Source organism: Mustela putorius, unplaced genomic scaffold (assembly GCF_011764305.1).
Source record: "Mustela putorius furo isolate JIRA1106 unplaced genomic scaffold, ASM1176430v1.1 tig00000224_pilon_pilon_pilon, whole genome shotgun sequence".
Taxonomy (NCBI): domain Eukaryota; kingdom Metazoa; phylum Chordata; class Mammalia; order Carnivora; family Mustelidae; genus Mustela; species Mustela putorius.
The window spans coordinates 2614236-2631794 of NW_025421321.1; the positions used below are offsets into that span (position 1 = coordinate 2614236).

The window sequence follows — 17559 nt, forward strand, 5'->3', positions numbered from 1 at the left end:
ACCTGTGAAGGCATCATCATGAGGTATAAATTCTTGGATTAAAAACTTCCTTCTCTAAAATGCGATGGGGTAGTTTCCTATCAACACCTGGCACGGCACAAGGCTGGCTTGGTTTTTCTTCTCTTACAGGTTACTGGCTTTTGTTTGTTCTTGCCTTTATCCTCATAATTTAATACTTTAAATTATAATTTGTGTCTAAATTACAGGATGTGTCTAATTATAGAATGCTTTTCTCAATGATCTTTCTGGAACATGATGAGTTCTTTCAATCTCTACATGAAGATCTTTCTTTGGTCCCCCCAAATCTTTATTCATTCTATCTTTGAAATGCTTCTGCTCTACCTGTTCTGTTCTCTTTAAGAAACATCAAACACTCCATGGTAAAGTGCCAACCTTTGTTCTACCTTCGACTATCCACTCTCTTGTCGGTACCATCTTCAGATGCTCTGCATTCTGAGAGTTGCTTTTTGTGTGTGTGTGACACTGATTCTATCTTCTGAAGTGTCTGCTGTGCATTTTTGCTTCTGCATACTTCAGTTCCTTTAAGTGTCACCATGCTCACCTTAGCCTGTTCTCTCTTTATGGCTTTCTGTTTCTGCTTCACAAGTAGCATACTTTCTTATAGTCTTTTGAAGAGACCAAAAGTTTCCTGAAAATTTCACCCAGTTTCTGGAAATGAGATTATATAGTCACAGAGCATAATTTTATAAGTGTTTAGGACCATGCTCCTTCTTTTTGTTCTGCAGTATTTTGCCCAAAGTCTCACCAAACCTCTGCCTCACCCAGACTTGTGGCTATTTCACTCCTCTGGCTATAGCAAGACATATCACTGGGTGTTGGGACTAAGATTTTTTTGTTTATTTTTCAGTTTTTTTTTTTTTAACTTCTGTTGTACGCATATACTTTGGTGATAATTGTTTTGGAAAAAAATAAAAATAGAAAAAATTCTTTTTTTAAAGTACTCTGAACAGCACAATAAAAAAATCACTTTTGTGAATCTAGTTTCTATACAAAAGTTATAATATGAAGATGGCAAGTTAGAAGTTATGGATTTTTGCTTCTGAAAGGGGAAATTGCTAACACGTTAAGAAAGAATGACAACATGATCTAATCCTCTTTCCCACACAAACACCAATTTTATTCCAAATAATCACATAATTTAAAAATTTTCCTAAGACACTCTTACAAAAAGTAACCCCACTGTCATTAATTCTGGAAATTCCATTTTCTACATTAGTAGTACTTACTAAGTACTACTACTGATTCAGTTCAACTTAGTACTTACTAAGTTGAACTGAATCAGTCCAAAAAGTCCACAGCTTCTATAGATTTCATTTTAAAAGTTAAAAAAAAATCTACTTTTCATGATAAATGACGCTACTGATAACTTTACTTGGTAGACTTTTAGTTACTTTGGTAATTTTCACAATCTTACAAATAAGAAACAACATACCATATACATAAAATAATAATAAGCCAGTCTAATGGCTTGCATTGGAGGCCAGGGAGTTGCATTTTGTCAAACCCAAATTGAACAGAGTTGAATTTAGGTTAATACAGAGAAAGGCATGCTCTGGATGTGTTGTCCTTTGTAATTCTTGAAGCATCAGATGAATAGTAAAAAGTTCAAAGAGCTTCTTGTTACTCCTGTAAGAGAATAAGTACATTAACTTAGCGCACACTCTCAGGGAGTTTATCTGAAATGACAAGGAGAGATCATTTACTTGTAAACGTGAGCAAATGGCAACTGGTTCCAACATAGAGCAGAACATAGGTTAACTAAAGGATTAATACGCCAAGACAAACAAAACAGACTTTAGGAGATAAGTTTAAAGTCGCAAAGTATTCAAAGAAGAAGAGAATATGCTTTATAATCCTGAAAACTGTACCTTAGTCACCATTAAAATGCTTGAGAATATTTTTTTCCCCTCACAGTTAGAAAGAAAAATACTTGATCATCTTATTTTAAGTAAGTAGCAGAGTACTGGGTTACTTTCTGGCTTAGCTCCAACATACCTTTTCAATTATCCTCCTTCCAATAATGAGTCAGTAATTTGATTTTCAATCAGAATATATCTGAAATATATTTATTTCCTTGTCTCCATGTATTTACGTCTTGAAAGAGATTATCAAATAACTTATGTAACCACCCACTTAATGCAAAACGATTCACATCTCTGTGCTATTAAAGCTTTATTTTAAGACCTTCTTGCGCATTATTCCCCACCCTCTTGCTGGAGCTTTGCTCTCCTTCTGAAATGAACGTAAGCTATAACACACATCAATAGTAAAATTATTTGGCTCAAGGGAGTACATTAAAAAAACAACTCTGAGACTACATAAAAAAATCCCACAAATTAAGAGCTAAGACCCAATTAAACTTAAGTAATGTTACTACAGCTTCGTGGCACCACAGGTAAATTATAACAGGTCTTCCTGAGAATTCACCAAATACAAATCAAGACAACCATGATACAGTCAGTCTGCAAATGAAGGAAGACAATGAACTGATAAGCTTAACTGATGCCAGTCCAAAACTTGCTGAGTATGAGATTACAATTTGACAATTAATAATTTACTGTGATGTGATATTGTATGCTAGGCAGCAAGGAGAACATATGGACCCACTGTCACATATCTACAAATAATTTTAAGAGGTGTTGTATTTACTATTCAAGTATACTGAGGTCTGGTAAAACACCAAAGTTCACACCATGCAAATCACAGGTGAGGGGAAAGGGAAGGGGCAGAGGAGCTAAACAAGACCGAAATTTTACTGTTATAAACATGAGATGAGACAGGTGTTTAATTTGCCTCAAAAGAAACATGAGACTCTACCAAGATTAAGAAAATAAAGCTTAAAATCTATGTTCTTTATTTATAATTTAGTATCAATGTTTGCATCAGAGGAAAAGAAGAAAAAATGCAAAAAGAATTATAATAAAATCCAATTAGTGGCATAACAAGCCCATGGTTATTTCCTAAAATAAAACCAGTTACCAGTTATCATTTTAAATCTCTCCTGCTTGCTTCATTTTCATTCCCTAAATTCAGTTCAGTACATCAATAGGATCTGTAGATAGACAAGACTTTTAATATCTCTTTTAATTTTCACCTGTGGTATTACAGAATATCAGTGTGCAGTAATTCACTCTGATACTGCCACATGGATGCTAAAAACTGCTCTTTGTTTTTGCATACTCTGTGGTATAACCTTAGATATAAGGTTCATTTAGCAGAAATGAATTACAGAAACAAGACATTCCTAGATAATGCTCTAATTCTCATTTGTCATTCCAAATGTATCTTAGACATGCATTAATATATCATGAATCTCAAGATTCTATATTTACTGGAACCTGTAACTTAATAAACAAAGTTGATTCAGTATAGGATTCAGAAAGGCCTAAATGATTGCAATAAGAGATCTTCCAAAAAAAAAAATCTTAGGAAACAAAAATATTCTTACTTTATTTTGGAAAGTTTCTGCAGAATAATACTGAGCTTTTCTAGTATTTGAAGATCAAGTTTTGGGGTTCGAAGTAGCACAGAGCAAGTACGAAAAAATAAAGTGTTGCTACAGGCTTCCAGGAAAGGCTGCAAGGATTCTGCAAAACAAATCACCAGTGCTTCGCTGTTAGGGTGTAGCTAAAAGGAAACTGATAACAAACCAGAACTATGTAAGGTATTCATAAATACTAATTTGGATTTTCATTCTTTTTACACTTAAACTTTGAGCAAAAATACCTTCATTTGAAAAATGAAAATCTCCCTTGGCTCTTGTTGAACAATGTAAAAACCAAAGATAAGACTATTTTCCCTAATATCCAACTTCCACTAGATAGTATTTAGCAGAAATCCCATGTTTGGAAGAATGGGGAAAGATCATTTCTTCAAAAAGTTCCTAACAGTAGGCTGAGTTTAAATAATTAACAATAAGAAATATTTGTGGATAGCAATCTTTTTAAAAACCTTACATTTAAGAATTTCATTTAAGTGTCAGTGACAATTTACATAATCAATGACTAGGGAATAACTTTTATTTTTGTAGAATATTTTATTTTTTAGTTTTTTTAAATTTTATTTTTTTCGGTGTTCCAAGATTCATTGTTTATGTACCACACCCAGCGTTCCATGCAATACATGCCCTCCTTAATAGTGGGTTACCCATCCCCCCACCCTCTCCCCTCTAAGAAGATGTGGTCCATATATGCAAATGGGATATTACTCAGCCATCAGAAAGGATGAATACCCAACTTTTGTATCAACATGGAAGGGACTGGAGATTATGCTGGTGAAATAAGTCAAGCAGAGAAAGTCAATTATCATATGGTTTCACTTACTTGTGGGACATAAGGAATAACATGGAGAACATTAAGAGAAGGAAAGGAAAAGTGAATTGGGGGAAATTGGAGGGGGAGAGGAACCATGAGAGACTGTGGACTCTGGAAATAACTCTTTAAGGACAAAAGCCAAAGGGTGAAAAGATTCATAAAAGGTTGAAAAATTTTACAAAGTATAAAATTTTATTGCCTATTTAAAAAAGTTACAAAATTTAAAAGGCAAAAGCTCTAAAAGACAAAAGCAAAACAAAAGGGAAATGTCAAACTTGAAGCAGAGACACTAAGAGGAAATCCCCTTGTAATATATTTACTAGAAGACTGATAATGTTAAAAGAAGCTCTTATAAATTATTAAGAAAAAGATGGACCGAATATTTTTAGTAATGAACAAAGGGCACAAGCAAAAAATCACAATGGAATAAATACAGAAAAAATATTCAACCTCAGTAGGAATAAAATAATTAGAATTGACAGATTTGTATCAAAAGGCTTATAAGCAGGTATATTCTTTGATTCAGCAATTTTGCCTCTAAAACTGTGTCTGAATCTAATTTATGCAAAGGTTTGAGAATAAGGGCCACAGTAAAGTTTGCAATAGTTAAAACTAAAAGATCTGTTAAAGTGGTTATGAGTTGAATACAATAATGCATAAAAATGCTTTGTAAGGTGTAAATCACTAATAATGGTAATTAGGAAACTTGAAAAGAAGCAAAAATCATAGAAAAATAATAAATTATGGCCTTTACAGTAGTTAAATTCCTATGTAAAAAGGCTCTGTAAAATTCAGAGGAGTGAATACAGGACTTTATTTCACACAGATAAATAAGTCAATAACAAAAAGGACAAAGGACATAAAAATATGATAGCTATGTATTCATCATTCTTTTTGAATCTATAAGCACAGCTTAAAAGGCTGTCTTTACTGAGTAAAGTAAACTATTCAATAATGAAACCAACAAAATCCACACTAGTAAAGTCAGAGCAATGTTGTGGTAACAGAAAATGAAAGTTGGTGCATGCTAGCAGTGGAATGCAAGAGCAATGGTCACCTGTCCTCTGCATTTTACCAAGTAGTAAAAAGTAGGAGGAAAAAATGTAATACTACCCCCACAGCACTCTAACCCAAGTACGGACTACACTTAGTTCACCAAAAGTCGTGTGTGTGTGTGTGTGTGTGCGCACGTGCGTGCATGTACATGTATGTATCTCAGTTACAGAATCTTCTTAGAGAATGAAAATGTAGGTTACAAATATAGCACACATAATCTACAAAGAACATTTATTACTACTTTTTTAAAGTAAGCTCCACACCTTGCATGGAGACCAACAACCCCGAGATCAAGAATCAGAGGCTTAACCAATGGAGCCAGCTATCATTAGAAATGGACTAACTGATATTTCAAGCTGCTTCATTAAAACTGACAGTCTTCTTTTTTCAGATCCTGACACATATGATTTATGTCAACTCTGAACAAGAAAGGTAACTATATTACATGACTAACAGATTTTAATTTTAAAGCAGCGGATAAAGAACAATCATGTAAGTCACTACCAGAAAGTCCACTGAGGGTTCTTAATATACCGACAATCTATAATATTGATCTACAATATGTTCTCAATTTAAAAACCTAAAAACCACATTAAAAAGTTACAATGTTTTTTTTGTACAGTTGACCCTTGAACAATTTGAGTTTGAACTACATAGGCCCATGTATACACAATTTTTTCCTCAATAAATAGAGTACTGTAGATGAATTTTTTCTTCCTTATGATGTTCATCTGATGTTCTTTAGCTTTGTTATAAGAATATAGCATATAATACATGACATAAAAATAATATATGTAACATAAAATAATACATATAACATAAAAAATATGTGTTAATACTGTTCATGTTATCAGAAAGGCCTCAACAATGATCTCAAGATTTTATTTATTTATTTGACAGACAGAGATCACAAGTAGGCAGAGGGGCAGAGAGAGAGAAGAGGAAGCAGGCACCCTACGGAGCTGAGAGCCCGATGCGGGGCTCAATCCCAGGACCCTGGGATCATGACCTGAGCCGAAGGCAGAGGTTTTAACCCGCTGAACCACCCAGACGCCCCAAATAAAATCTTAAAAAAAAAAAAAAAAAAAAAAAAAGTGAACTCCCTTGTATGACCTATATAATGGAAAAGAGCCAAGACCATCCAAAAACTTTAATATATCAGCACATTTAAAATGTGAAGCTTATAAAGGTCTTTTAGAAGTAAAGTAGATTCACTAGTTTGATTTCCAACCATACTTTTAAATCTATGAGAAAGGCATAAAAAGAAAGAAAATTCTGATATTCTTATATGCATTGTGTTAGGTTTAACTCTAAGACTGAAACACTGCAGTTTTAACATTTTTTCATTACTCCGATGTTCAGATACATCTTTTATGCTTAGAAGAACTTTAATTTGAATAAAGGTGGCTAGTACAAAAGTGTGGGGGGGGAATTGAAGGCCCAATAAGCCAGATGACTTGTCTTCTAAAATTCATGTAACACAGGATAAATTACTTAGCATGATTCCTACATTCTTCACTAATTCACTGATTCCTACATTAAAATGGGAAGATAAAAATGGTTGATAAAATTTCTCTCCCCTAATACTTAGTCATAAGGATTAAAACTTTAAAGCAAAAAAACCCCCCCCAAACCCTCACCAACAACAACCAAAAAAGGGGCAGAAGTTGAAGTCACAAACCTTAAAAAATGTTCTAGGATATAAACAAAGTTATAGAGTGGGAAGAGTTAGAAATGTGGCCAGGGTCCACCCCTCCTTAAACATATCTTCCATATCATATACTGGGGTTAACAAAACCTTGGGAATTCTTACTAACACAGCCCCCAAACCTGAAGAAGAACAAACTAAACAGCTGTTGTTACCTTTTCAATCTTCTGACTGGAAAAAACAGAGAAAGGGGCTGGCTTCCAGGGTCTATCTGAAAATAATGTTCCTGAGTACAGACTGCAGTATAGTGTAGAAGCCAGTCTAAAGCCAAAAGAATTTCTCTGTGAGAACAGGATACTCATACCGCCCACTTTCCTAACGTGAAATGAACCAAACAAGATATTTAGTCAAATCTCAGAAGTAAGAACAGTCCTGAGAATCTAACAGCATGTTATTAATACACCCATGGGGCACTGAAAAAACATATATATTAAGGAAAATGGCTTTTAAACTGTAGCTTGGAAGGGAGAAAATGAAAACTGGACTTGGCTATGGTAGTATGAAGAGAGAGCCCCATGCCTTCTATGAGGGCACACAGAAAATGTGGACATGGAGGTCCAACTGAAAACAAGAGGAGAAACAGCATGGCAACATGGCATACATATTACATAAATCAATCAATCAGTCAATCAATCAATCAATAAGAAAGGATTATGGCAATGTACAAGACAATAAAATGTAAAAGAAAACACAACTCAACAGAACAGATTTCCATAAGACTTTTGAATTATATATTAACCTAATAAAAACATGGCTAGACAATAAGAAAAGATGATCAACAAAAAGATTTTTAAAAGACAAAATTTAAAAACCACCATTAAAAAATGTATATTTAGGGGTGCCTAGTTCAGTTGATTAAGTATCTAACTTGACCTCAGGGTTGTGAGTTCAAGCCCCACCTTGGGCTCCACGCTGGGTATGGAGCCTACTTAAGCAAACAAACAAACAAACAAAAAACCCTGATAAATCACAAAACTGAAATAATATAGCTGAAAATTTGATTACTATCATAAAAATTTGAGATAATCCTAAATCATACCAATGAAAATGCTATAAAGAAATAATCAGAAAGAAACCAAGATATGGAAGACTATCAAAAAAAGATCCGAAAAAGGATAATTTGTATTCTTGATATCAAGTTAATAAAATAATACATATTGCAGTTTACCCTTGAACAACATAGGGTTTATGGTGCTGACCCCTCCCAACCCTACACAGTCAAAAATCTGTGTACAGAGGGAGAGGCAGGATGGCGGAGAGATAGGAGATCCTGTTTCAACCAGTCACCCTAAAGTGAGCTAAATATCTACCAGAACACTCTGAATACACATGAGATGTAGGATTATACACTTCTGGATCTCTAAGGTGGTGGAAGACGCCAGTGAAAAGGTAAAACACAGTGGGAATGTTCGGACTGATATCAGAAGATAAACAGAAGGGGAAGGGAGCCACCAGAAGCAACCCACTGGAAAGTAATACCCCAATATGAGAGTGCCCTGTAATTGGGGACCAGCATTAACTTGGAGTCTGGTTAAAAGCACTCAAAGAAATTCCTTAGGTATAGAGGAAAGCCCATTAGAATAACGTCAGACCTGTCCACAGAAATCTGGCAAGCCAGAAAGGGCTGGCAAGACATATTCAGGGCACTAAATGAGAAGAACATGCAGCCAAGGATACTTTATACAGCAAGGCTGACGCTCAAAATGAATGGAGAGATAAAGAACTTCTAAGACTGGCAAGGTTTATAAGAGTATGTGACCACCAAGGTGGCACCACAAGAAATATTAAGGGGGGTTCTATAAAAGAAGAAAGAACCCAAGAGTGACATAGAACAGAAATTTACAGAGACAATGTATAGAAACAAGGGCTTTACAGGCAACATGATGTCAATAAAAACTTACTTTCAATAATCACTCCCAACGTGAAAGGCCTACATGCTCTCATAAAATGGCACAGGGTTGCAGACTAGATAAAATAATAGGACCTGTCCATATGATGTCTACAAGAGACATCATATGTAAAGATGCACCCAGACTGAAAGTGAAGGGATGGAGAACTATCTTCCATGCCAATGGGCCTCAAAAGAAAGCTGGGGTAGTGATTCTCACATCAGATAAATTAGATTTTAAACCAAAGACTGCAGTCAGAGATAAAGAAGGACATGACATCATTCTTAAAGGATCTATCCACCAAGAAAATCTAATAATTGTAAGTATTTATGCCCCCAATACAGAAGCAGCCAACTACATAAGCCAACTGTTAAGATAGTCATACTGATACTAATACATTAATAGTAGGGGATCTTAACATCTCTAAGTAACAGAGAGATCATCGAAGCAGAAAATCAATAGAGAAATAAAAGCATTGAATGACACATTGGACCAGATGGACCTCAGAGATATATACAGAACATTCCACCCTAAAACAACAGAATACTAGTTCTTCTCGAGTGTACATGGAACTTACTCCAGAACAGACCACATACTGGGTCACAAATCAGGGCTCAACTGAAACCAAAAGATTGAGATTATTCCCCACATATTCTTAGACCACAATGTTTTGAAACTGGACCTCAGCCACAAGAAAAAGTTTGGAAGGAATTCGAATACTTGGAAGCTAAAGGCCACCCTGCTTAAGAATGTTTGGATCAACCAGGAAATCAAATAAGAACGTAAACAATTCATGGAAACCAATGAGAATGAAGACACATTGGTCCAAAACCTATGGGATACAGCAAAGGTGGACCTATGGGAGAAATACGTAGCCATCTAAGCCTCCCTCAAAAAAAATAAACTGAAACATCCAGAATACACTTGCTCTCTTTACACCTTGAAGAACCAGAAAATCAACAACAAAATAAGCCAACCCCATACACAAGAAGGGAAATAATCAAGATTAGAGCAGAGGTCAATGAGATAGGAACTAGAGATACAGCAGAACACATCAACAAAACTAGAAGCTGGTTTTTTGAAAGAATCAATAAAATCGATAAACCACTGGCCAAACTAATCCAAAAGAAAAGAGAGAGGACCCAAATTAATAAAATTATGAATGAAAAGAAAGAGATTATGACTAACACCAAGGAAACAGAAACAATCATAAGAAATTATTATCAATAGTTATATGCCAATAAGTTAAGCAACCTAGATGAAATGGATGCATTCCTGGAACCTATAAACTTTCAAAACTGAACCAAGAAGAAACTGGCAACCCAAATAGGCCAATATCTAGTTAAGAGATTGAAGCAGTGATCAAAAGCCTCCCAAAAAACAAGAGCCCAGGACCTGGAGAATTCTACCAAACACTCAAAGAAGAAATAATACCTATTCTCCTGAAGCTGTTTCAAAAAACAGAAACAGAAAGAAAACTTCCAGACTCTTTCTATGAAACCAGCATTGCCCTGATCCCCAAACCTAGCAAGACCCCATCAAAAAGGTGAATTTCAGACCAAGATCCCTGACGAAAATGGATGCTAAAATTCTCAACAAGATCCTAGCTAATAGGATCCAACAGTACATTAAAAAGATTATCCACCATGACCAGGTGGGATTTATCCATGGGATGCAGGGGTGGTTCAACATTTGCAAATCAAACAATGTGATAGAACAAATCAATAAATGAAGAGAGAACCACATGGTTCTCTCAAATGATGCAGAAAAAGCATTTGACAAGATACGGCATCTGTTCCTGATTAAAACGCTTCAAAGTATAGGAATAGAGGGAACGTTCCTCAACTTCATCAAGTGTAAGAAAAACATGTAATACCCCCAATACGAGAAATATCACAGCAAATATCATCCTCAATGGGGAAAAGCTGACAGCCTTCCCTTTGGGATCAGGAACACAACAAGGATGCCCACTCTCACCACTCTTGTTCAACATAGTATTAGAAGTCCTAGCAACAGCAATCAGACAACAAAGAGAAATAAAAGGTATTCAAATTGGCAATGAAGAAGTCAAACTTTCTCTCTTCACAGATGATATGATACTTTATATGGGAAAGTTTTATTTTGGGTTTATTTGGGTTTTGGGGAAAATCCAAAAGACTACACCCCCAAAAACTACTAAAACTCATTCAATTCAGTTACTAGCATTCATTACAGCAATTCAGTAATGTGGCAGGATACAAAATCAACGTACAGAAATCAGTTGCCTTCTTTTACACTAACAATGAAAAAACACAGAAAGGGAAATTAGAGAATCGATTCCATTTACTATAGCAACAAGAACATCAGATACCTGGGAATAAACCTAATCAAAGAGGTAAAGGATCTGTACTCGAGGAACTACAGAACACTCATGAAAGAAATTGAAGACACAAAAAGAAGGGCATTTTATACTCATGGATCAGAAGAATAAACAGTGTTGAAATGTCTATACTGCCTAGAGCAATCTATACTTTTAATGCCATCCCAATCAAAATTCCATTGGCATTTTTCAAAGAGCTGGAACAAACAATCCTAAAATTTGTATGGAACCAGAAGAGACCCCGAATTGCTAAGGAAATGTTGAAGAAGAAAAACAAAACTGGGGGCATCAGGTTGCCTGATTTCAAGCTTTACTACAAAGCAAGGATCACCAGACAGCATGGTACTGGCACAAAAACAGACACATAGATCAGTGGAACAGAGTAGAGAGCCCAGATATGGACCCTCAATACTATGGTCAAATAATCTTCGACAAAGCAGGAAAAAATATACAGTGGAAAAAAGTCTCTTCAATAAATGGTGCTGGGAAAATTGGACAGCTATGTGTAGAAGAATGAAACTCAACCATTCTCTTACACCATACACAAAGATAAACTCAAAATGGAAAAAAGACCTCAATGTGAGACAGGAATCTATCAAAATCCTAGAGAAGAACATAGGCAGTAATCTCTTCGACATCGACCACAGCAACATCTTTCAAGACATGTCTCCATTACATTCTAATACATACTCCAATACATTCTAGCTCCATCTACATTGTTGGAAATGGCAAGACTTCGTTCTTGTTGATGGCTGAGCCATATTCCATTGTGTGGGTGCATCTATATATGCACATATAGCCTATATGGATATATGGGCTATTATTGATAATGCTGCTATGAAGATTGGGGTGCATGTACCCCTCAAATCTGTATTTTTGTATCCTTTGGGTAAATACCTAGTAGTGCAATTGCTATGTTGTAAGGTAGTCTCTTTTTAACTTGTTGAGGAACTTCGATACTGCTTTCCAGAGTGGCTGCACCAGATTGCATTCCCACCAATAGTGTAAGAGGGTACCCCTTTATCCATATCCTCACCAACATCCGTTGTTTCCTGTGTTGTTGATTTTTAGCCATTCTGACAGGTATGAGGTATCTCCTTGTGGTTTTGATTTATATTACCCTGATGAGTTACGTTGAGCATCTTTTCATGTGTCTGTTAGCCATATATGTCTTCTTTGGGAAAATGTTCATGTCCTCTGCCCATTTCTTAACTGGATTATTTGTGTTTGGAGTATTGAGTTTGAGAAGTTCTTTATAGGTCTTGGGTACTAGTCCTTCACCTGATAATATCATTTGCAGATATTTTCTCCCATTCTTAGGCTGCCTTTTAGTTTTGTTTTTTCCTTCACTGTCCAAAAGCTTTTTATCTTTATAAAGTCCTAGAATATATTACGCTAAGTGAAATAAGTCAGTCAGAGAAAGACAAATATCATATGATTTCACTTATATGTAGAATTTAAGAGATAAAACAGATGAATATATGGGAAGGGGGAGAAAAGAGGGTGGGACACAAACCATAAGAGACTCTTAATGAAAAATAACAAACTGAGGGTTGATGGACGGGAGGCAGGTGGAGAATAGGCCAAACAGTAATGGATATTAAGGAGGGCACTTGTTGTGATGAGTACTGGGTGTTGTTTAAGTCACAAATCACTAAAATCTACTCCTGAAACCAATATTACACTACATATTAACTAACTAGAGTTCAAGTAAAAATTTGAAAAGAAAGAAAGAAAACCATAGGAAGACAAAATACATCCACAGTACTATAATATATTTACAGAAAGAAAAAACAATCCATGTAGAATCCATGTAGGCACAGTTCAAACCTGTGTTGTTCAAGGGGTCAATTGATGTATGAAATGGTAAATGAACAAAGAAGTGGATCTGCGGATTGAAAAAGCACAATAGTGACCCAGGAAAATTTGCCTCAGAACATTAAATAGCAAGGAATACCCTAAACTTCAAAGATAAAATAGTCATTAGCCCTCTAAGCAAAAGAATAAATTATCACTAACCCCAGGGAAAAATATCAGACTGTCTTTTCACTTCTCTGTAACAGTAAAAGCACAGATTGCAAATTTTTGAACAAAAGAAAGCAAGTTTTATACCTCTATACTCAGCACTACGTTAACTGGGGAGGAGGGGTGTGGGACTCATATGGGAGAGGGAACAATTAAGAGATTATTCAAAAATAAGAACACAGAAATGTGGATGTTATGGTAAAAGAGCTATTTCTGAGCACTGAATATAAACTGATGTAAAACTAATATAAAGCAAAGTAGTAAGAAAATCAACATGAAGCACATTGCAAATTATGGCCACAGAACAGAATGAAAAATATAAACTGTGATAATGTTAAAAAAAAAAAAAAACCCAAAACAACTAAAATGTGAGGAAGTCAAGGAAGGGGAGATGGAAAAGTTCACTAGTGCTGCTGTCTTCATCTTTCCTAGCTAGGAGTCAATAAATGTCAAAAACTGAAAACAGTATTTAAAAGTCAGGATATGACAAGACGTAAAAATTCAACACAAAAAAAAGAACAAGAGGCAGTACCGAAGGCTAGGGACCTAATCAATACAGACATCGGTAATATGTCAGATCTAGAGTTCAGAATGACAATTCTCAAGGTTCTAGCCGGGCTCGAAAAAGGCATGGAAGATATTAGAGAAACCCTCTCGAGAGATATAAAAGCCCTTTCTGGAGAAATAAAAGAACTAAAATCTAACCAAGGTGAAATCAAAAAAGCTATTAATGAGGTGCAATCAAAAATGGAGGCTCTAACTGCTAGGATAAATGAGGCAGAAGAAAGAATTAGTGATATAGAAGACCAAATGACAGAGAATAAAGAAGCTGAGCAAAAGAGGGACAAACAGCTACTGGACCACGAGGGGAGAATTCGAGAGATAAGTGACACCATAAGACGAAACAACATTAGAATAATTGGGATTCCAGAAGAAGAAAGTGAGAGGGGAGCAGAAGAGAGAATTATTGGGGAGAATTTCCCCAATATGGCAAAGGGAACGAGCATCAAAATTCAGGAGGTTCAGAGAATACCCCTCAAAATCAATAAGAATAGGCCCACACCCCGTCACCTAATAGTAAAATTTACAAGTCTCAGAGACAAAGAGAAAATCCTGAAAGCAGCCCGGGAAAAGAAGTCTGTAACATACAATGGTAAAAATATTAGATTGGCAGCTGACTTATCCACAGAGACCTGGCAGGCCAGAAAGAGCTGGCATGATATTTTCAGAGCACTAAACGAGAAAAACATGCAGCCAAGAATACTATATCCAGCTAGGCTATCATTGAAAATAGAAGGAGAGATTAAAAGCTTCCAGGACAAACAACAACGGAAAGAATTTGCAAATACCAAACCAGCTCTACAGGAAATATTGAAAGGGGTCCTCTAAGCAAAGAGAGAGCCTACAAGTGGTAGATCAGAAAGGAACAGAGACCATATACAGTAACAGTCACCTTACAGGCAATACAATGGCACTAAATTCATATCTCTCAATAGTTACCCTGAATGTGAATGGGCTAAATGCCCCTGTCAAAAGACACAGGGTATCAGAATGGATAAAAAAACAAAACCCATCTATATGTTGCCTCCAAGAAACTCATTTTAAGCCCGAAGACACCTCCAGATTTAAAGTGAGGGGGTGGAAAAGAATTTACCATGCTAATGGACATCAGAAGAAAGCAGGAGTGGCAATCCTTATATCAGATCAATTAGAGTTTAAGCCAAAGACTATAATAAGAGATGAGGAAGGACACTATATCATACTCAAAGGGTCTGTCCAACAAGAAGATATAACAATTTTAAATATCTATGCCCCCAACATGGGAGCAGCCAACTATATAAACCAATTAATAACAAAATCAAAGAAACACATCAACAATAATACAATAACAGTAGGGGACTTTAACACTCCCCTCACTGAAATGGACAGATCATCCAAGCAAAAGATCAGCAAGGAAATAAAGGCCTTAAACGACACACTGGACCAGATGGACATCACAGATATATTCAGAACATTCCATCCCAAAGCAACAGAATACACATTCTTCTCTAGTGCACATGGAACATTCTCCAGAATAGATCACATCCTCGGTCCTAAATCAGGACTCAACCGGTATCAAAAGATTGGGATCATTCCCTGCATATTTTCAGACCACATAGCTCTAGAGCTAGAACTCAACCACAAGAGGAAGTTTGGAAAGAACCCAAATACATGGAGACTAAAGAGCATCCTTCTAAAGAATGAATGGGTCAACCGGGAAATTAAAGAAGAATTGAAAAAAATCATGGAAACAAATGATAATGAAAAAACACAACGGTTCAAAATCTGTGGGACACAACAAGGCAGTTCTGAGAGGAAAATATATAGCGGTACAAGCCTTTCTCAAGAAACAAGAAAGGTCTCAGGTACACAACCTAACCCTACACCTAAAGGAGCTGGAGAAAGAACAAGAACGAAACCCTAAGCCCAGCAGGAGAAGAGAAACCATAAAGATAAGAGCAGAAATCAATGAAATAGAAACCAAAAAAACAATAGAACAAATCAATGAAACTAGGAGCTGGTTCTTTGAAAGAATTAATAAAATTGATAAATGCCTGGCCCAACTTATCTAAAAGAGAAAGGACACAAATAAATAAAATCATGAATGAAAGAGGAGAGATCACAACTAACACCAAAAAAATACAAACTATTATAAGAACATACTATGAGCAACTCTACAGCCAACAAATTTGACAATCTGGAAGAAATGGATGCATTCCTAGAAACATATAAACTACCACAACTGAACCAGGAAGAAAGAGAAAGCCTGAACAGACCCATAACCAGTAAGGAGATTGAAGCAGTCATTAAAAATCTCCAAACAAACAAAAGCCCAGGGCCAGACGGCTTCCCGGGGGAATTCTACCAAACATTTAAAGAAGAACTAATTCCTATTCTCCTGAAACTGTTCCAAAAAATAGAAATGGAAGGAAAACTTCCAAACTCATTTTATGAGGCCAGCATCACCTTGATCCCAAAACCAGACAAGGATCCCACCAAAAAAGAGAGCTATAGACCGATATCCTTGATGAACACAGATGCGAAAATACTCAACAAAATACTAGCCAATAGGATTCAACAGTACATTAAAAAGATTATTCACCACGACCAAGTGGGATTTATTCCAGGGCTGCAAGGTTGGTTCAACATCCGCAAATCAGTCAATGTGATACAACACATCAATAAAAGAAAGAACAAGAACCATATGATACTCTCAATAGATGCTGAAAAAGCATTTGACAAAGTACAACATCCCTTCCTGATCAAAACTCTTCAAAGTGTAGGGATAGAGGGCACATACCTCAATATCATCAAAGCCATCTATGAAAAACCCACCGCAAATATCATTCTCAATGGAGAAAAACTGAAAGCTTTTCCGCTAAGGTCAGGAACACGGCAGGCATGTCCATTATCACCACTGCTATTCAACATCGTACTAGAGGTCCTAGCCTCAGCAATCAGACAACAAAAAGGAAATTAAAGGCATCCCAAATCGGCAAAGAAGAAGTCAAATTATCACTCTTCGCAGATGATATGATACTATATGTGGAAAACCCAAAAGACTCCACTCCAAAACTGCTAGAACTTATACAGGAATTCAGTAAAGTGTCAGGATATAAAATCAATGCACAGAAATCAGTTGCATTTCTCTACACCAACAGCAAGACAGAAGAAAGAGATATTAAGGAGTCAATCCCATTTACAATTGCATCCAAAACCATAAGATACCTAGGAATAAACCTAACCAAAGAGACACAGAATCTATACTCAGAAAACTATAAAGTACTCATGAAAGAAATTGAGGAAGACACAAAGAAATGAAAAAAATGTTCCATGCTCCTGGATTGGAAGAATAAATATTGTGAAAATGTCTATGCTACCTAAAGCAATCTACACATTTAATGCAATTCCTATCAAAGTACCATCCATCTTTTTCAAAGAAATGGAACAAATAATTCTAAAATTTATATGGAACCAGAAAAGACCTCGAATAGCCAAAGGGATATTGAAAAAGAAAGCCAACGTTGGTGGCATCACAATTCCGGACTTCAAGCTCTATTACAAAGCTGTCATCATCAAGACAGCATGGTACTGGCACAAAAACAGACACATAGATCAATGGAACAGAATAGAGAGCCCAGAAATAGA

At 35.9% G+C, this 17559-nt stretch overlaps 1 protein-coding gene across 7 annotated transcripts in view; it reads right to left on the reverse strand.

Annotated features, from left to right (window-relative positions):
• Positions 1 to 1116: 1116 nt before the first annotated feature.
• CCDC138 (coiled-coil domain containing 138) overlaps positions 1117 to 17559 on the reverse strand; it is a 154160-nt gene continuing 137717 nt past the window's right edge. For all 7 annotated transcript variants that reach the window (XM_045077597.1, XM_045077599.1, XM_045077596.1 and 4 more), the window contains 2 exons: positions 3470 to 3608; positions 1117 to 1647 (listed from right to left, as the gene is read on the reverse strand). The gene's annotated coding sequence lies outside the window, so the exon portion shown is untranslated. The remainder of the gene's footprint in view (positions 1648 to 3469; positions 3609 to 17559) is intronic.